Raw genomic sequence first — 22,873 nt, 5'->3', positions numbered from 1 at the left:
TCATGTCATAGAAATTGCTTTGTTGTTGTGATTCTCTCATTTCTCTTTCTTTTTCTTTTTTCCTTTTCTTTTTCTTTCTTTTTTTCCTTTTTCTTTCTTTTCCTTCTTTTGTCTCTTTTTCTCTCTTTTTCTTTCTTTTCATTCTTTTCCAGTCTTTCCTTTTCTTTTCTCTTCTCTTTTCTTCTTTACCGCTTTGCTGAATTTTGCTACTGATTCCAAAAGAGGGGTATGAAAGGAAATAAATAAGGCTCAAAGGGGTAGCAAAGGATAAAGTGTTTAGATAGCAGAACAAAATGCCTTCGTCATTCCAATCTTCAAAACATGCCAAGTACAAACAAACACAATTTAACCAAAGAAATCACACATAATATCTTTTGACCACATCAGAATTGATGGCCATTTCTACACACTTGCCTTCTATATCTGTTAAGTACAAAGCACCATTTGACAACACTCTGGTTACCACGAACGGCCCCTGTCAGTTTGGGGCAAACTTGCCGTTAGCTTCAACCCGATGCAGCATGATGCATTTCAATAGTGTTTCTTCATGTTCTATCTGCCCCAGTTTCACACAATTCTGGCTTGAAGTGATCTCAAAATGCCTTCACTTATTTCCCTCAAATGTCCCTGCATCTTCAAAATTGTTTCATTGCTTCCTGACTGAACTGACTTTTGAAGCCAGGCTGAGAATTACGCGTGCATGTCATGTCACTAAAGTAAACAGGAAAAGGACTATAAAAGGAACAGAGAACTAAACAAACTGACTAGAAATAACAGAAAACAAAAAATTGCATTAGACAGATGGTGAAAGGGTTTGAACAACAAAACAAGCAAACTAAACTGGGGTCACAAACCTGGAACAAGCCTAGACAACACTAAACGAGTTACTACAACTAAACAAACTAGGAAAAATAAAAGGATAAAAGGGTTTGAGTCACAAGACAATATCCGGATTACAACCCTGAAATAACCCGGACAACAGAAATGACACCAAAATAAACCACCAAAACTCCTCCCTGGCTAACCCAGAAAAGAGCGTCTTTCCAGTCCTCAAACTCAACATCTTAGCCACTGACTTCTGCATCAACAATACTAGGAACTTCACAAGTCTTCATCACATTGTTCTTAACAAATTGCTTTTGGGTTCCTTTCGCCGACTCGTTCTTAGGATCAACCTCTGACCGCGCTGAAAGCTTAGTAGCACGTGGGCCTCCAAGGCTCCCAGAAGAATTCTCACATTCCTTTTCAAAATAAATCATACCCACCATGTGCGCCTCATTATGCACAGGCGATGGACTTTGGCTGGTGTCTGTTGCATCCGGATTTTGCATGACAATGTCACCTGCATCAATAAGCTTCTGAATCGCATTCTTCAGATTCCAACACTTCTCTATGTCATGCCCCGGGGCATCTGAGCAATATGCGCACCTTTGAGAAAAATCAAACTTCTTTGGAAGAGGGTGTGGCATTTTTATCTGAATCGGCTTCAACATGTCCACTTTCCTTAGCCTCTAGAACAGACTGGCATATGATTCTCCCAATGGAGTGAAGGTTTTCTTCTCCCGCAACCTCTCATTCATAAATGCTTGATTGGGCCGGAAACCTGATCCAGGAGGGTTTCAGTAGGCTCGTGGGGGTGGGTAAGCATTTTGTGGAGCTGGGTACTGGGAAAGTGATGTACGACTTTGGGAGTTCTGTGGAGAGAAGTGAAATTGGGGAGGGTCATCTGGTGCACAAGGATATCCACGGGGGCGATGTCGAGGCTGGAAGTGCTGAGCAGGAAAGCCCATCGGATCATCTTTTCTATTTCTCTTTCTTCCACCCAAACTTACTGGGATGTTCTGAATGTCTTTTGTAGTATCTTTCAATGCAGAATAACTTATGATTTTGCCTGGCTTGATTCCTCTTCTACCATTTCCCCTATTTTTAACACATCATTGAAAGGCTTTCCCACGGCCGGAATCAAATGACTGATGTAGGTGGGCCCCTGGGCTTGTAGGAAAAGCTCAACCATTTCTTCTTCACTAATCGGGGTACTGACTCGAGCAGCTTGCTCCCTCCATCTGAGCCCAAACTCCCTAAAGCTTTCCTGCGGCTTCTTTTCCATTTTAGATAGGGAGGAGCGGTCTGGGGTAACGCCTGATTTGTATTGAAAGTATCGAATAAAATCTTGAGCCATGTCACCCAATGTAGGCCACTTACTAACATCTTGACGATTATGCCATTCCAAAGCTGCCCCAGTTAAGCTCTTACTGAAATATGCCATCAGCAGATCATCTTCCTCTCGAACACTTCTCATTTCACTGCAATAGACCCTCAGGTAGGCTACTGGATCTCCACACCCATCATACAAGTTAAATTTTGGCACATTAAATCCCGCGAGCAGGCGAACGTCAGGGGACACAGACAATTCTTTGTAAGCCATGTTACCCTGGTCTCCCATTCCTTGCTTGTTCTTTAAGGACTGTTCTATGCCTTTCAGCTTCCTGGGTATCTCATCTCGCCCTTCTCTTCCTGTGAACTTTTCATTTTCAATATGAGGCGTATCTCGAGGGCCCTGCTTGTATGAGTTAGGAACCTTGTGGGCAACCTCTAAGGGGTAATATTGGGTATCATGAGCTTTGAGTGAGTATTCGTTGTTGGGAATAGTGGATATGACAGGAGGGCAATTTTGGGGAGAGGTAATTGGAGGACGAGTGATGGAGCTACTAGGGTGGTTGGGAAAGCTGTGATAAGCGGGTGTATCTGGAGAGTATGGAGGATCATCTGGCATTGTGACCGGAGTTAGGGTAAGGGTAACATCTAAGAAGCTAGGTGGTGGCGGGGGTGGTGCCTTCCCGGTCATCCAGGCTTGATACATGTCCGTCATGTATTGTCTTAACATCCTTACCTCATCAGCCAAACCAGTGTCCTGTTCAACCAACTGATTTCAGGCACCGGTATCAACCAACCCAATTTTGTTGTTGTCCGCCATCGCCTTTTGACTTTATGTTGTGGAGAGGAGTTACTACTTCGGGAACCACAAACCAACCACCTTTCTGTACTGATATGTCAATCAACAAACTTGTTAGTGATTAGAGCTTAACAAATAGGCAACCACACATTGGGGAATGTAATGCACCTAAGCAGTTAACCATTTCTGTCATGCATTTGATCGGTTGCTTGCATCATCCCGGCTTTCCTTATTTCCATTTGCAACTTCCCTTTTCTCTTTTTTCCTTCTTCTTTTTTTTTTCTTTTCATTCTTTCCTTTGCCCTCTCTTTGTTTTTATTCTCTCATTTCCCTCTCTTATTTTGCCATTCTCATGATTTCTTATTTTCACTCTTCTCTTTTCTTTTCTCTCCTGTTTTTCTCTCTTTTTCTTTTTCTCTTTTTTTTTTATCACTTTTTTTTCTTTCTTTTGGTTATGGTCGAATCCTATTGAGATTGCATACGTATCATGACCCCGCATGAATCAGACCGAGCGTAGTTCTGGCGGATAAAAATAAATAATAAAATATTTGGTATTTTCAAATTTTTCATAAAAATAAAATATTTTGATTACAACGACTCATCCTACCGAATTTTTACCATAAAAACCAACAGACTCAAAAAGGAAACTAACAGGAGAAAAATCAAGACTCATTTTGACTCAAAAAGTTATCACTATTTTTCAAAATTTTCATAAAAATATCCGGCTTTACCAATACGGCCTTTCAGCACTTCGAGGAAGAAGATTTTAAGGTCGTGTTCGCTAACCGGCCAAAACCTTGAAAAATGACCAAAGGCGGCTGTTCTTGCAAAAATAGCCTCCCGGCGCCCTTAGGGGACATTCGGCTATTTTTGATAAGAATGGCATCACCTTACTTATTTAAAATAAAAATAAAATTTTTGTTCTTTTTGGGCTATTTTTCAAAAAGGAAGTTGGACCCGATGGGGGTTGCCTACGTATCCCACACCTTGTGAGAATCAAACTGGCGTAGTTCGGGTAGCTTTGACACATTTGAAGGGACACAGTGTTTGACTCTTTTGAAATAACTCTCTTTTTTTTTTCTTATTTTTTTGAAAATTTTGGCAGAGTTTCGGGATGTTTTCAAATACCGGGTTTTTCTTTAGAACCGGGCTTTATTTCTTCCCTACATAACTCTTGGTTTTTCTTTTTTGCTTTATTTTCCCTAGCCGGTCAGCATGTAAACCGAAACAAATAAACGTTCACATAGCACATAGAATGCATCAGGATGGTCTGTTATTTTGGGCACACCTGTCCTAGACGGACCCAACCCCTGTGTTGAGTCCCCTAAGTCAAATGCACATGATGCAAACAAACGTTCCTACTAGGGATCCGGCATGAAGTCTTGTTATACTAGGTTTAAATCCTGGGGTTTTGGTCTAGACTTGGGTACCCGAGCAGACAACTGGGGCCGAGGAGGGGGCGACGTACCGGGAGCACTAAAGTCTGCCCGGCCTTGTCGCTTGCCCAACCTCGCTCTATTTGGTATAATTTCTATAAAAAAGCGGGCTACGCGAACGTATGCACCATTTTCAGAAGACTCAGAGGGGTGGCGTAAGAAGATAGTTCTATACAATTCAAACAATATTAAAGCAGTAAACAGATAGCAATTAGCACGAGGTTCACAAAACACAGTAATATGAACAATAAATAAAGCCAAGTAAAAATCATAAAACAAGCTCGAATTCTTGAACCCTGAACCAGAGATTCTGGGTTCTTATCCCCAGCAGAGTCGCCAGAGCTGTCACACCTCCTTTTTCCTACCCCCGGAAGGGTATAAGGGGGTGTAATAAAGGGAGTTTTTTCCAACTTAAAGTGACAATCGAAACGGGATTATTTTATTAAAAGAATTCAGAGTCGCCACTTGGGATAATTATGGTGTCCCAAGTCACCGGTTCAAATCCCTAATCGAGGAAAGGGTTGACTCTGTATTATAGTCCGCGAACAAGAAATCCGGGTAAGGAATTCTGTTAACCCGGGAGAAGGTGTTAGGCATTCCCGAGTTCCGTGGTTCTAGCACGGTCGCTCAGCTGTTATAATTCGCCTATTATCTGACTTTAAACATTTTGAACCTATGTGCATTTTAACTTTAAAACAGCTTTTATTTACTTTAAAGAAGATTTAACGTCGTCTAAAATATGTCTTTGGACCGCGCCACATGAAATGCACCCGCAATCCGAAACACATTTTATCCAACGTTATTAAGATTTGGATTTGGGTCACATGAAATGCGCACCCGGGTTTAGGAAGGTAATATTATTAAAGTACCGCGCCTAAAGCAACTACGCGTTTGCAACTTTGCGAGGGCAATGAAATTTCGCTAAATGGCACACCTCGATTTCTAAGGATAAACAAGATTAATTAAGACGAGGGCCGTGCAATTGTCATTTTTGTTTGGCACGACACACCTTGAATTATTCGAATTAAAGAGTTTTTATACTAACTCATGAGGGCCATAAATTGTTATTGGTTTTTAATGGCACCCCTCATCTAGCCAAGGATCCATCACTGAAATAAGGCTTAAAGGAATTACACCTACTTCAGAACCCCGGCTGAACTCAAACATGGGTCAAAATCAAAACTAAGGTCTATTCTTTCTTCAGTTTTCAGAATTCGGGCTTGGCCTAAGGTGAGGCCCAATAGCTCGAAGAACATCACAGGGACGCAAAGTAACGGGTTCCATAGCTGACCCTATTTGGGCCCAAGCGGAGAGCCCAAATTTCCATGAGGCATTGCTCGAATTGGATATCAAAGAGGTCATGTCTCGAATCCGGGTAACAGCAGAATGCAGTTTAGATTTGGAAAACGTAATGGCAAGAACATTCAAGCACCACAAATCCGTGAACAATCTAATCAGTTGAATTAATAATTACTAACACTGAAGCCTTGATTGGAATTAAATAGACAATTGTTCCAAAACTCCCTTTTAAATTCCAACAATTTCATGCACTAATTAATGAAATACTATGAGCAGGCAACTACTGGAACTTGTGAGACTAAATGAACATGCTCATTTCTGAATCTTTACATTCAAATCAAGGGGTCAAACAGTTCGATTTTCCTGCTAATTCTAATCTAACACATTCACATGGTGATCATTCACATATTAGAAATCGAAACATCACTGCAATACCCTAACTATATAGTCACGCTTCCCCTTTTTAACATGGATTCTATACTAACTACTACTTGACAACTTAAATTTAAGCATGCTCCTCTCAACAGTAATGAATACAGAAGCTGTTTTACATATTGATCAACAATGAACTAACTATCCAACCTTGTGAACACATACAACTTCCAGACATTACCCAGCATTTATCATGACCTTCCATGCACATTTGGTAATCAGCACAATGAACTACCAAGCTAGTACTACTACATCATTCCATATTCAAAACAAAATAGAAGGAGACATAAGAAAACTAAACTAAACTAAGTAGCTTCAAAAACGCAAAAATATCAAATAAACAATTGCATTATTACAAATCTTGACTTGAGTAAACCAACTTCATGTTCATCCGTTCTCATACATTAGAAGGTGAGATGAATACCTGGAAAGCAAAATATCAAAGGAGTGAGAGTAGCAGCAGTAAACAGCACAGAATAAGATCCCAGATACGATTACTTGAAAGAGTGAAATCAACCCAAAATGAAACCAATGAAACAGTGTTCAACCAGCAGAAAATTTAAGCTAAAACCTTTTCAAGACTCCCATTCAGATCACTTCAAACCCCAGAATCAAATACCATTTCAGAAATCAGAAACTCAAAAATCAAAGAAAAGTGTTTAATGGAAACAGTGGTTTTCTCTGAATTTCTTAGCTGTTTTAATTTTCAGATTTTTGGAGTGTTCATGGCTGCTTGAAATGAAAGGCAAAAGGTCCTTATATAGGCACACCTAAGGCATCCTTGGCCTGACTAAACAATTCCCTTTTTTACCCCTCTTTTTGATTATTTTACCCCTTTTACCCCTCTAAAATATCTGAAAATCCCTTCTCTCTAACAGACTAGTGCTCACCTTATCCTCTAGAGCCTTCTTCCTAACAGAAATGCTTCCCTCCCAACCTGAAATCCCTAAACTAACCTTTGCCCAATAGTTATTACAAACCCTGCCCTTTCCTTTGAGACCCCCTTAAGTTTCTAAACCTACAATTGACTCCCCTATAGATTTATTCAAGTGTGACAAACAGGACTACTCAAATGCAACAACTTCAAACAGATCAAAAGGCAAAATTCTTAAAAGAAATGCAGAATATTTGGCAATTGAAAACAAATTAAGCATGAACCAAACACAACAAGCATTCACAGGATTACTGAACTAACACTTAAACAGAAACTCAATCACAACACTTATCGTAATTAAACTAAGCAATGGTTTAATCAAATTTAAACCTGAATTAACTGACAAGAAACATTCAAGCTTATTAATCACAGAAATTAAACAACAAAACAAATGTATCCAGACTTATATAGTTCAATTAAATGGAGAACAGGAAGAAAACCTAGTTCGAACCCAGAACACCCACATGAGTTTCAACCCAAGGGAAAGGGGATGAGGAGGAAGATGAATCAATTGAAAGAAAATCAGGAGGAATGAAGAAGGACTTACCTAGTTGAACAGAATCGAACCCAGGACCCAACCTTTGACTTCGTTCCAAATAACGTCACCCATTTGTTCTTGGCAAGAACAAATAGACAATGTTAGTAGGGGACGAAATTAACTAAAACTCGAGAAAATGCAGAGACCAGTTTAAGGCTTGGACTTCTGGGACTCAAAGCCCTAGATTTAAAATTCGAATGATTTTGGGGGTATTTGAGAGGAACTGAACGTGGGTTTAGGATGAGGGGAACGAAATGTTTATAGGATGTGATTTTGGGGCGGTTTGGTGGTGGCGCCGCCACCGGAGAAACTATGACGGCGCTAGGGTTCATGATTTCGAATCAAGATTCGAGGAGCTTGAGTGGGTTTTGAGGGAAACTGGGTGGTGATTTGAGATGAGGAGGCGAAGAAGGGGCTGTGGTGTAAATTTGAGGGCGATTGAACGCCGGCCGCCGCAGTTGGCGATTTTCGGCGGGCGGCAAGCGATGGCTTAGGGCGGGGGTTGGGGGGGGGGGGGTTCTGAGAGAAGGGGGTAGGGGCGTTCGGACAGTAATATATCAAGTGCTCCCCTCTTGAGAGCCGTTAGATCAAGGAAACCTCGACGGCTGAGATCTAAAGCCACCTAAACGGGGTCGTTTTTTATGAGGGGGGATTGGACCGGGTTGGACACAAGTTTGGGCCGGGTATTTGGGTGGATATACGGGTAAGCCTGGTCGTGTATAAGGGGTTTGGGCTTGGGCAATTTAACACAGCAGCCCAGCCTGCTTTTGTTCTCTTTTTTTTCTATTTTCAATTCTTTTCTTGTTTTTTTTTAATTTTTTTTAATTTCATTTTTCTGAATTTGTTAAATACAAAATAAAATCTGATTTAACTCTAAAATAAAATTAATAACTAATTGCATTCTCAAAAATTAACTATGTCCTAAATTAAAAGAAAACCATGAAATTCGAAAATTAGAAGGCCAAAATGCAAAATAAACTATTTTTGTTATTTTCTTTTATATTTTGCCACAATTTATTAATTAATTAACCTAAAAATATAAAATAGGATCCTAAATGCAGATGCACATATCTTTTGTATTTTCCATTAATTAAAATAAAATAAACATGCACCAATAAATGCAAACAATTAACAGAAAATGCCACGAAAATCCACAAAATTGTAAATAATGAAAAGAAATTATTTTGTTTTGAAATTATGGGAGTAATTCAAATCACGTGCTCACACTTTCATGATTAGTTGCTACTTTCCTTAATTGTATTACTTGAACACTTTAACTAACATATATTTAACTTGTCTTGTTGCTCAGTATTAATTGTAGCCCTTCTCAAATTGGTACGGGATTCTTTTTTATGTTTTTGCTTTCATACTCGCTAATCATAGAGATTCTTGTGATTTGAGTTGTTAAATTGATTGCACTTATTAATTTTATTTATGGATCGGGTTGCATGCCGCAACAGGTGAAATAAGGAAGGATTGATATTGATATGGTGGGATCGGATTGCACACCGTAACAGGTGAAATAAGGAAGGATTGATATGGTGAAATAGGAAAGAATTATGATATTGATTCTGTTTATATTGTGGGATCGGGTTGCGCGTCGCAACATATTTTACTTGTTATTGTTTACCAGTGAACCAACACTTTTGACCGCCACAAATATATTTACTGAATTTCAATTCGTGGGCCAAGTCCAACGTATTAGATTTTTGTCGGAATCTGGTCACAAGAAATTTCCTTGCAAAATCCCCTTAAAAACCTTGCCTGTGATTGGATTACATAAGATATTTATCAAAAAAAATATAATAATTGATTATGTAATGTTTTTATATGTTAGACCTCCGAGCAAATCAATAATGTGTTCCGGGAGATTTGTTAAACATCACAAGAAGTTTTTGGAAAAGAAAAACAAAATTACTACTGGTTTTAGAAGAAAAAAAACTATCTTTTTTTTAAAGAAATTTTAGTAGTTGAATTGGTTAATACCTAGAGGATTCAATTTTCCGCATTGTAATCATCTTTCCTATTTTCCTAACCTTTCCCCTATGTATGATTTTACAAAAAGGACATTTTTAATTTTAGTTTTCAATTCAACACATTATTTATATATTAATTTCAAACGTCCCTTGTTGCAGCATATCTTTATCATTTGTAAAGATCCAATTTGGGCTTGAAACATTACATATTGGGCTTTATTATTGCATACCCAATTCATGTTTATGATAAGAAATGGGCAAAAACATAAATAGACAAAATTTGAAAAAAAAAATCACAAACGTAGCAGCAATAGGTCTTTACCATACAAGGCAACTAAATAATTATATTCCTAGCATAATGCTTTAAACCCTTACTTACAATCACGCATCTAAAGAGTTCATTTCCTTAAATATAAATCCAAAGGGTTTCAGTCTCCCATCTAATAATGAAATTATATTAATTATGGTTTTATTGGTACTCTCTCTATTTCAATTATGGTTACGTTTTATTTGGTGGTATGAATGTGAATGCTTATATAATAGTGCATACTTCGATGAATACGCGATCTTTATAGTATTTACCTATTATACATATTATATAATTTGTATAATATATTAATATTTATTTATTTAATTGGTATATTATGAAGTTTAAATTAAATATTATTAGTATAATATAGTATTTATTTGGATATACATAGTATATAATTCTTTTTCTATAAATATATATGATGTACATTCGGAATATTAAATTTTATAATATAAAATATACACATATTTATTGTATAAATATTATATATTTAGAGAACATTGTACTTGTTTAATAATTATATAATATTACTATTATATATAAAGTATAAAACTGACTCATGAATGCTCACGTTTAAAGCCTTTCATATTATTTAGTGATTGAATTTTGTGGCAGAGAGAGAAAATAGTGAAAATGAAGAGAAAATCTTGGCATAAAGGATTTTTAAATTTTATGGCAAATTTATATTAAAAAAATAACATAAATTTTAGATTTATTCTAGAAAGATACAATGAATCTATAACTATTATATTCAAATGTAATAGAATATAAAATTATTAAATAAAAAAACATGTGGTCATATAATGTACGTTTCTTAAATATTTACTAAATTTAAGTTACATTACTTCATACATGCTTACAGATCTAAATATCCAAACAATTAGAAAGCTTAAAACTTAAAGAAAAAAAAATATTAAAATTCCCATTGTGCAACCTCATTAAAGAGGGAATTATTTTTTAGATATTTTTTTTCCTAGAATCTTTGATATATTTGGGTAAGTGTTATTTATGAAAGAGAAAAAAAAAATTATGGAAGAGAGAGGGAAAAGGAAATGTAATAGAAGTATATTTATTTAGAGGGATCCCTTAGTTAATGAGTTACCAACGTGAAAATTCTAAAATGGTTAAAAAATATGTGCCAATTTTGGAATAAAGGAAGACTACTATCATTTATGAGAATAGTTTTTTTTTTTAAAAAGGGAGCAACCATATAAAAATCTCAAACATAAACATAAATAGACAAAATGTCACGATCCAAAATCCACTAAGGGTCGTGATTGCGCCGGACACCACTGTCAGGCAAGCCAACACCAAGAAGTTAATTAAATTCTCATTTTAGTATTTATTGAAATTATTTCTTTTATACATTGAACAATAAATAATAAATTTCACTGAAATAAGATGATGCCTTTAACATACTAAATATTGAATAATCCCATACTCATCCAAGAACCCGGTGTCACAAGTGCATGAGCTATTTCTAGGAAATCAAATGAAGTACAATAACTGTCCGGAATATAGATTTGGGCAGAAGGTAAATACTATACACTGAAAGAGACTATGCCGGCTGTGGGTCGCCTAGAGAGATGCAGCTCACCTAAGTCTCCGGATCATCCATGCTGCTGCGCCCATTAGGCCGCTTGAGGTACATGTGCCTGTGAAACAAAAATGCACAGCAAGTGTAGCATGAGTACGAAAACAACGTGTACTCAGTAAGTATCTCGTCTAATCTCGAAGAAGTAGAGACGAGAGGTCAACTTCGACACTTACTAGTGGTCCAATAATAATATACCAATAATGTAGTAAATCGAGAATTTTCATAAAAATGGTTTTAACTCAATAGCATGAAGCAAGTAATCAATTCTTCTATTAATAGGAAATTTCCAGATTCATTTGCATCATTTATGCATTTATCTCAAGCCACAGAGAAACAATTATCAACATCAATGAATTTCAAGGCAAGCAATTCAAGCATGCGCAAATCATGCCGAGGTCGAACGGGCCGATCCAACAATATTTAAACTGTACACTACCAGAGGGTCGAATGGCGCGCACCATAGATGCATCTATTACCCCGCTCGCGAATCATACATGTGACGCGGTCAAATTTAAATAAACACACCCACAGTCAATCAAGAAATCATCAGGAAATCAATTTTCCAATAAAAGACAATCTCTCTCTTTTTAAAAGTCAAGAAACGATGTCTAGTTTTTAGAAAATTCATTTACCCGTTCAATATGTTTTAAGCATTTCAAATTTGACAACAAGATTGCAAATATTACAAGTAAAGCATGCTTTTGGGTCCTAGACTACCCAGATTTAAGCATAATAGTAGCTACGCACAGACTCTCGTCACCTCGTGCGTACGTAGCCCCCAAAAATAGAAACACATATTCAATTAATTTACCTATGGGGACAATTCCGTCTTACAAGGTTAGAAAGGAGACTCACCTCCCTCCTTAGCCTATATCCCAATTCAAGAACGCGCTCAAACCTCCAAATCGGAGCCGAACGATCCAAAAACTATTCAAATAGGGTAAGAACTAGTCAATACATGCTCAAAAGTTCATATTCTAATTATTAAACTAATTTCCCAACCCTAAATGCAAAGTCCCTAAAATTCATCCCCGGGCCCACGTGCCCGGATTCTGGAAATTTTTGAAGAAAGTTGTTAGGCATAACCTAAGAATCAAGGATATATGATTTCTACTCCATTCCATAACCACTTTTGTAGTCAAATCCAAGAACACCAATTTCTAGGTTTTTCCTCAAAATCCCTAAATTTCTACAATTTTTACATGTTTAAATCCATATATAATCCTTGCATTTAACCCATAACTAGAAGAAATCACTTACCTCTTGATGATGATGGAACCCCTTCTCAAATGCTCTCAAAAATCGCCAAGACCAAGTGGGAAATGAGGGAAATGGGCTAAGTCTCGGAATAAAAAGCCCTGGGTTCCAGTCGCAGATGTCGCAAATGCGAAGAATGCATCGCAAATGCGACCCCTGACTGAACTGGCCTATTTTGCAAATGCGATGCAGGTTTCGCAAATGCGAACCCTTCAGGCCCCGCAAAAATGACCCATTTACCGCAAATGCGAACCATCCCCTCTGCCGCCCAGGTTCACAAATGCGAACAAAACCTCGCAAATGCAATGACCGCATTTGCGATCACACCAGTACCATAAATCCTATTTCTCAACAAAATGCTACGAAGCTACTCCGAAAGTCAACCGAGGCCCCGAGGCTCCAAACCAAACACCTGCACAAGTCTAAAAACATAATACGGACTTGATCGAGGCTTCAAATTGCATCAAACAACGCTAGAATCACGAATCATACCCCAAATCAAACTTGATAAACTTTAAAATTTCAAACTTCTACTTTCGATGCTTAAACCTATCAAATCACGTCCGATTGACCTCAAATTTTGCACACAAGTCATATTCGACATTACGGACCTACTCCAACTTCCAGAATTGGAATCCAACCCCGATATCAAAAAGTCCACTTCCAGTCAAACTTCTCAAAAACCTTCAAATTTCTAACTTTCGCCAAAAGACTCCAAAATGACCTACGGACCTCCAAATCCCCTTCTGATCGCGCTTCCAATACCAGAATCACCATACAGAGCTATTCCCAGGCTCGGAATCTCAAACGGACATCGATAACATTGAAATGTACTTCAACCCAAATTTATGAAATTCTTCCAAAATGCTAACTTCCACTATTAGGCGCCGAAATGCCCCCGGGTCATCCAAAACCCAATCCGAACATCCGCATGAGTCCGAAACTATCATACAAACCTATTGGAATCGTCAAATCCCGATTCCGAGGTCGTTTACTCATAAATCAAACATTATTCAATTCTTTCAACTTAAAGCTTCAAAAATGAGAATTTCCTTTCCAAATCAACTCCGAGCTTCCCGAAATTAAATTCCGACCGCGCGTAATCGTAATACCTGAAGTGAAGCTGCTCATAGCCTCAAACTGCCGAACGACGCGCTAGAGCTCAAAACGACCCGTCGGGTCGTTACATTCTCTCCCACTTAAACATACGTTCGTCCTCGAACGTGCTGAGAACTACGCTGAAGTAGTCTGAAATTACTGTTTAACACATCGTGTACCTACCCGTGCTACCACAACTCAGTCAAGCACATTAGCTCGATCAAATCTGAAGATATCCTCTTTTATATAGATAAATGAGCCTTAAAGCCCAGCTTCCACATCCGAAATTCTCTGCCAAGCCTGCTTCCAACCTACGAATGTCATATCAATCCCTACACGATGTAACCGAACATGACCGCATACCTTTGCTGAATTCTCACCATGCACCACATCACTCACGGGCCATAATAACATTCTCTGGTCATAATAACCGACATTTTCCGAATATGGTGCTCACAATGCACCTCATGACATATTTAAATCTTGTCCCAACTTTGCAATACCACCACGACGGAAGAGATGTGTAGAAATTCATAACCAACTGCCGAGTCAACAATTCATTGAGTCTCTACTCCTGACAAGAACCATCATCTCATTCTGAATCAAATAATGGTATTTGCTCTTTGGTATACTTCATATACTCCGATCGTACTAATCCTAGATCCAATAATCTTATCACCTAGACACAACCAAAAGTCTCATATGTTGCAACAATGTATCAATAGGCTACCAGCTCGAACGTGTATATAAGGAAAATGAACTCTGGTAGGGGCTACTCAACTCACGCAACTAATATAAACTTTCCTCAGAAAATGGGAAGCAAAACACACAAAAATTAGAATATAGGGGACTGAACTCAACATCACACTATTGCGGCGTGCAAACCGATCCAAACAACATACAACTCATACATGGAGATACACACCGAGCTAAATTGCTCATTACTACTTAATACCGAATATCGGTCACAAGCACGCTCAGTGCATAATTCCATCCCAGGGGAGACATATAGCGCCATAAGCTACAAAACTCAAGTACAACTGAGGTGCGATATATGATCTGTAGCTCAAGAGCCATCCTGTCCACATAACACCATCGCTACGCAGAACCTCAACACCTAAGAAAATTATCAAGTCGTTTCACAACTCACACGGCACAATATAGTATTACCTGAAATAGCTGACGCCGAAATAACATGCAATGTTCGAATACTCTTCCATAGGAGTGCTGTGCTGAAACAAACACATCCGGCATGATATAGACCCCATATTCATTTTTGTAAGTCCATCCACAGACCCCAATAAACCGAGTGCCCTTCATGCATAAATTCTCAAATTAGCGATATTACCACAATCTTCATACTTGGTTTAAATTCCAATCCATCAAGTAACTACATGTCACACTTATACAATCTCTCCGTGGGTTACGCTCCCACGATCTTGCACACTAGGTAACAAGTCTGCACATCTATACCACCGGTCACACTAACGCTGTAAAGCAATTCAAGAATCTATAACCAGGATACAAACCCATTTTCACAAAACACCGATCTCAGGTGACGCTGAAGACAATACCAGCTTACTCTAAACATTCAAATCCCTTTCCTGCTCATCCGAGCTCGTGACATCCTTGCCAACACCGAACAACAACCTTGATCCCCACTTTCAAATTTCATACGGCTCTCTGCACTTGACATGCCAATATGCGATAGTACAAGAATTTCATCATAACTCCTGAACAACTAATAGGGTATACACTTCATCATACAAAAACCCTTTACTTGACTCATTCCAAGGAAACCATAGCAACACGCGAGTGGATTCTCATAACCGTAGAACCTTTTTAATCCTCAAGTAGTAGTCTAAGCCACCATAACCCGTCCGGGATCTGCCCACACATAACAGGCCATAGCAGTTGAATACTCCCAAATAAAATCAATTACGGCGGCCGTCAAGCCTCGCACGTATCGTCACAGATCACCTGCATAACTCAATCACGCTAAAAGAACTGATCACTGCCACAATATGCCAATTCAACCAATGCTAACCAATCTAACTTCTTCTAATTCATCCTTAATTGCCTCGAAAACAATAACTCCATTCAACACATAACGAACTCAATCTGCACTCCTCCCGAGTGGCCTTATATCACGAGATCATGCTGTCTCAAATCCCATGACCCGTCTCATGCCCTCCTTGTGCGCATATTTGCATCTTCATCTGATATACCCATTCTGAAAATCCCTTTGAAAATCCGAAGTCATTCCCTTTCATTTCTCCAAACGCTATACTACAAGCCGAAGATATAATAGAACCTTCCGAGCCTCTTTTCATAATCCGCTGCAAAGCTCGATTCTTATCCATACTTATGGACTCGAAATCCTTAGACACCACACTTTAACCTTTGAGTCCACTAGGACTGTTATTGAGAGCCACCCACTCTGACTTGGTCCCGAAAATAATCAACTCCAAGAATCTTCTAGCACATGAACACCCTCTCGACGAAGCACCCGACCGAATCACTTTCCTTGAGCCCGCATTTATACAAAGCATAAATCCTGAACCTCCCCCAAAGCCTGAACACGATCCAATAAGGCCAACCGTAGCACATATTCATCAAATCCCTTGCCTCAAATGACCATTTATGTTCTTTTCCCTTAGCTGTAATAACTCGCCAAAACACCGATAACCCGAGATCTCACAAATAGACGACTACGTAATCCAACCGTAGGCGGTGGGACTCTCCCACTTAGCTTGAAGCCACTATTACACCACTCTAGAGCCTACCAAGATTCTTTATCTCGTATTGACATGACCTCGGTCAATCAAATCGCCAAATTCCTCGAAATCTTCCGTTAGTATTTCATGAACGCTCTGAATCTCTAGCAACATTCGCATATTCGACCTCTTACTGGATAGTCGGTAAAATCCTCCGCAGAAGTTTTGCCAATCACGCGACCGCTGACCTGCTCATAGGAGATGACCCACATGTGGCAATTACCTACCGACATCTTCCAACGTCGCTGCACGGGGTACAATCACTACTACACGAATAACCCGTCCTGGGCTTGTGCTCATCCACCAGCTGTACAAATCCATTCACTCCTCGTGGACATCAACTAAATGTGCGACAATACCTCCAAACCCAAAGTTATATTGCATCCTTCTTCGTATCAAGCAACTCCCTTTCTATTGCACCCAACTTCCCGCCGTATGACAGCCAATATTTCAAATCAAGCCCGTAGACCCAGTCACTGACCAAAGTGAATCCCAATTCACTCTAAACTCCTCCCAAGGCGTGTAGTCATCCTACCACAGAAACCATGTGCTACTCTGCCACTCTCCCAGTTTGGCCAAACCTCTCTTCTTCAAGCAACTACTCGACTCCCGCTTCTTACACCTGGCCTTCTAGAAATTTAACCATCGCATGACACTTCCCACATGTCTTTCCTCATCTTTTGCTACTCAGCTGATGCCTTAGATCAAAACCTATCTCAGTAGCACTTGGACCATTAGACCGCTACTAACTTTAAACCTTTCCGAAGATCATCTTTCTCGAGCCGTCGACATTAGAAACATCAATTCCATCCTGAGCCACTGCACCCCGCGATCTCTGACAGTCGCTTCTTCAATACTATCTCGCAATATCCTGCCCCACCGGCGATTTGTAAAAGATCATAACACCGGTGAACTTAACATATTCAATCGAGAACGACGATACCACGTCGCAGATAAAAATTCCACTGCGCTTGAAAACACCAAGGCTCGTTACTCTATCAACCCAAACCTGATTGTCGCACCCCTTTTTTCCTTCGCGGGGAAGTCCAGGTTTTGACATTCATGGGGGAACAACTCGTTTCCTTTTGGGAATTGGGTGTTTGGAGAGTCGCCACCTAATGGATTAAGGTGCGTTAGGGCACCTAGAGCAATTAACTCATGTAACCAGTTTGCATTACCAGAGATTAGGGTAAGGGCTCGAAATAACCTTGAGGGGAAGGTGTTAGGCACCCTCGAGGTCCACAACGGTGGATTCCAACCGAACTATGTGAATTAGTCAATTAACAAGTAAGAACTCTCAGCACAGATTTGCAAATAAAGGTAGTTTTACACAGTCTAAATACATATATGATCAAGGAGGCTTAGATGGTCTAATGCGCATATATGAAAGTAAAGAGGTTCAGACAGTTTAAACACATATATGTAAAGAAAAAGAAATTTAGATAGTTAAACACATGTGAGTTGGGAAAGGGAAATCCTAAGTTGATTAGCCTATAGGATCAATCTGTGCAATGCCCGATAATCCTCCTCAACTAGAGGGGCTACACGTGACATTAGCGCGCAGGTCATCATATCCTTTTACTACCCATTACCCTCCCCTTAGTGGTTATAAGCGAGTTTAATTAAAGAACTCTAAGTGTGCTTTACCCGTCCCTTCCTTGTGGTCCCGGAGGAATTTAGGACCTCTAGACTTGGGTAGTTCTAGACAATCTTAAGTTGTTTAAAAGGCAAAAGTCTAGGCGACTCCAAATAACACATAGGAGTGTCAATTAAGGAAGCAGATAAAAGGCTCATATTTACCTCCACATATACATAGGCAAATAAGCAGCACGTGTCAAACAACTGATTTTTAAAGAAATTCAGAAGACCTAGGAACATGATATCTAGATGAACACTACAGAACAGAACATGCAGCGTTTGTTCTAAGGGAAGTGGCAGAATCCTAACCAGTTTGCCTACTGGTTTTATAGCCTGTTAAGCCTGGACAATTTCACACATAAATAGAACCTGATTTCGCAGTTATCTAACGGCCTAAGACTTGCCTAGGCGTGTGTATGCAGTCATAATCTGGGAACCACCTAAACAATTTGAAGTTCTTTCATCCTATAGGCATGCTGATCTAAGTGATGAATATATAGCAAGTGATTTTATACTGATTCATACCAGAACATGGTACCTATGTATGGGGATGTTTTAGCCTACTTATTTTAGCGGCATGTTTCAAAGCAGATATACATGCAGTCCTAAAACAGGATCTCTAATGCACATGGAGAAGATTATTTTATTTACAATAGTATTAGTAACCTAATGACAGGATTTCTAAGTGATAGCGACTTATGCAGAATCAAAAGTGAAATGATGAACTATAACATGTGATATGCAGAAGCAGTAAATATATTTATGCGAATTTTGCATGATTTAATGCGAGTAAGCATAGAAATCCTAAAGCATGATATCTAATTCACCATACAAACCTAAAACATGATTTCTACAGCAACTCATCATAATGTAAAACCTAAAACATGGTTTCTACCCAATATACCCCACAGAATCATATAGCTACCCTCCCCTTTTTACTAGTTACCCCAATATCTATTTACAAAGGATTATTACAAACCAGGATTGCATATATTACATAAATGAAGATACAAAATTAGACTATCGGGATCCTGATGCAGGCCCAAAATAAACCTGGGAGTACGAGGCCTTCAGTGTAGTCTCAAATGCCAAGAACCTCATAGCCAATGAATGTCCAGGTGTGTCAGAGTTCCCTAAGGATCTCAAGGATCCCAGCAGTGCTCACACCAAGACCAATTCTCAAATGGGGATTGATTATGTGCAGTGTGGAAGGGCCAGCCCTAGTATGCCAGAGTTCAGAGAGATCTCAAGGATCCCTAAGCAGTACACATACCAGAGGGGCAGAACTTAACAATCTAAGAGTAAAGTGAGAGTGCTTGACACAGTTTGAAAGTTTTAGTGAAAACAGTATAGAGATGACTCTATGAGTGAAAAGGTTTTCTGAAATAGAAACTAGTTTGGTAGTGAAAAGACAGTTTGAGAAGAGTACCAAAACATTTTTTTTTTGAAAAAAAAAATAGCAAACAATCAATTGGTCATAAAACATCAAGATTCAAAAGCACTAACCAAACAGATCTCATACAGGGATAAAGGGATCGGGGACACATAAGAGTCACATTGAGGGGTACATGGATAGGGTATAGAGGAAACATACAGACAACAACTGCGTAAAACACTTAGGGTCTTAGAGACATAGCGGGTTAGTCATGGACAGTAAACAGTTAAGACATAGATCACAGATGTAATATAGAAAGCAGGACATGTCTTGAACAGGATTAAATATACAGGCAGGGTTAATCACATACATCAAATAACCAACATGATTACATAGTTAAGGGATTAAACAGATATTCATAAACAGGCTGGTTGAGTATCAGATAACTAGGTGAAGTGTGGACATGCTAATCATACATCGAACAGGATAGAAACTAGAAATGCTAAGTAAAGAAGTAAACAGGAAGACAGGTTGAATTCATAGTCAATGAACTAGTGCAGGAATGAAACACATAGGGTTTGGGTTTCAAAATTTAACTAGAGATATACCAGTTGAAGAAAAGAGTGCAGAACATAAAGCAGGTGTAGTTCCAATATCTAACCTTGGCTTTCAGCCGCCTAGACCAAGAGTTATCACAAGTAGCAGAGAACAAAGAGTTTGAGTGTGAGTGTGTGTTCTTTTAACTTGTGTTCGTCCGTTAAGAAGTTAAATAAGAGAGTTTATATAGTAGTTCAAGAGTAGAGCAAATAAGGTAAAGGAATCAACAGTTAGCAATTAAGGGATCATAGAATCAATCACACAAAGAGGTTCAGCACAGTCTTCCTCTTAATTAAGGGCAATTAGCTAACGGTAATGACAGGAACTAATTAAGGCAAGAGGTTCAAATCAAGCTAAATAAAGGAGTAAAGAATCAAAGGTCTAATTAAGGAAAGGATTTCAAATCAAACCAAATAAAGAACTTCAGAAAAAAATAATCATGGGTTTAATTAATGGAAGAATTATGTAAAGGAATCAGTAAATATACAACAATCAAATAAGGCATGAACAACTAATTAGGGTCGCAATCGTAGAAACATGCAAGACTTAGGAATACATATTCTTAAAAGAACAAATCAATCAACCAGATTAACAACAATTCTGGAAAGAATATATCGATTCCCATAAATAAAGTAGACTAAGTAAAACTTTATAAACACAGAGAAGTTAACTGGAAAATTGATTCAAAAACCCTAATAGAGATTAGTTAGGGCAAAAATCACAGAGCAATACATTTGACAAAGGAAAATCGTTTAGGTCAAAGATACAGAGTGAATCAATACAACTGGTAACATTGAAAACTCAGAATCGAAGCAAAAAAACCGAAAAATTAGAGTTTCACATAAATAGACTAAGGTTTAAGCAACCTTTGCGTAAATCAGTCAAGAACACTAAAGGATAATCGATTAAACATTTAAAAATCAGAAAGACCTTGAGAAAATGACTTATAATAAACCCTAGTTTAGGAAAAAATGGGAAATCAGTTGAAAACCAGAAAACTTTCAAGGAAAACATGTGAAATATGTTCAATTCATCTCAGATTTGTACAGATCTGAGAAGATCGGAGACCAAAAATTAGGGTTTATAGAAGGTGCAACAGAGACGAGAACATAGGCTTAGAAAACCATGGATTCGTAGCAAAATAAGAAAGGTTTCTTACTCATGGTCGAGCAAACGGCCTGAAAGAGGCAAAGAAATCGAAGGTGCAAACCAGACCGCCTAGGTCCCTTGAGATCTTCTCAAGGATCTAAGAAACTGATGAACCATAGCACGTAGGAGGCCAGTATAGGCCTGAGATGGCAAAGAAACATCATAGAATGGAGGGCTAAGCCGGTGACGGCGCCTGAGGATTAGGGATTAAGTCACAGAGAGAACGGAGAGGAGAGGATTTGAGGGCGGCTGTATGGAGAAAATGATTTAGGGTTAGGGGTCATTAGGAACAAAAAAGGAAAGGAGGAACGATGGCCGTTGATCTCTGTGATCAACGGCCAGGATTAGAGGGGTTTGGGGCCGGGTAAAGGTCTCTAGGTTTGGGCTGGGGTGGATTTGGGCCTAGTCTTAGTGGGTTGGGTCCGAAAATTAGAGAAATTAAAAGGCTATTTGTTAAATACCCAAATAATTGATAAAAATTTATTTTATAAAAATAATCAACAATGAGAAAAAATAATTTTCATGCACAAAGATGCTCTAAAATAATTATTCAATATTTTAAAAATATAATGGACAAATTTTTGGTAAGATGATGCAGTGATATATGCATGGGCTATAATTGCAAAATTATTGCAATTGTAACCAAAAGGTGTAAATCTGGCCATTTGTGAAATAATTTAAACTTAATATGGCTATAAATAACAAAATTANAGAAGTTAACCGGAAAACTGATTCACAAACCCTAATAGAGATTAGTTAGGGCAAAAATCACAGAGCAATGCATTTGACAAAGGAAAATCGTGTAGTTCAAAGATACAGAGTGAGTCAATACAACTGGTAACATTGAAAACTCAGAATTGAAGCAAAAAATCATAAAATCAGAGTTTCACATAAATCGACTAGGATTTAAGCAACCTTTGCGTAAATCAGTCAAGAACACTAAAGGATAATCGATTAAACATTTAAAAATCAGGAAGACCTTGAGAAAATGACTTATGATAAACCCTAGTTTAGGAAAATGGGAAAATCAGTTGAAAACCAGAAAACTTTCAAGGAAAACATGTGAAATATGTGCGATTCATCTCAGATCTGTACAGATCTGAGAAGATCGGAGACCAAAAATTAGGGTTTTTAGAAAGTACAACAGAGACGAGAACATAGGCTTAGAAAACCATGAATTCGTAGCAAAATAAGAAAGGTTTCTAACTCATGGTCGAGCAAACGGCCTGAAAGTGCAAACCAGACCGCCTAGGACCCTTGGATCTTCTCAAGGATCTAGGAAACTGATGAACCATGGCAAGTAGGAGGCCAGTAGAGGCTTGAGATGACGAAGAAACATCATCGAACGGAGGGCTAAGCCGGTGATGGCACCTGAGGATTAGGGTTTAGGTCTCAGAGAGAACGGAGAGAAGAGGATTCGAGGGCCTGTATGGAGAAAATATTTTAGGGTTAGGGGTCATTAGGATAAAAAGGAAGGAGGAGCGATGGCCGTTGTCTCTGTGATCAA

Source organism: Nicotiana attenuata, unplaced genomic scaffold, assembly GCF_001879085.1.
Source record: "Nicotiana attenuata strain UT unplaced genomic scaffold, NIATTr2, whole genome shotgun sequence".
Classification (NCBI taxonomy): Eukaryota; Viridiplantae; Streptophyta; class Magnoliopsida; order Solanales; family Solanaceae; genus Nicotiana; species Nicotiana attenuata.
The sequence above is the reverse complement of the archived record's forward strand: the minus strand, read 5'-3'. Positions refer to the sequence as shown.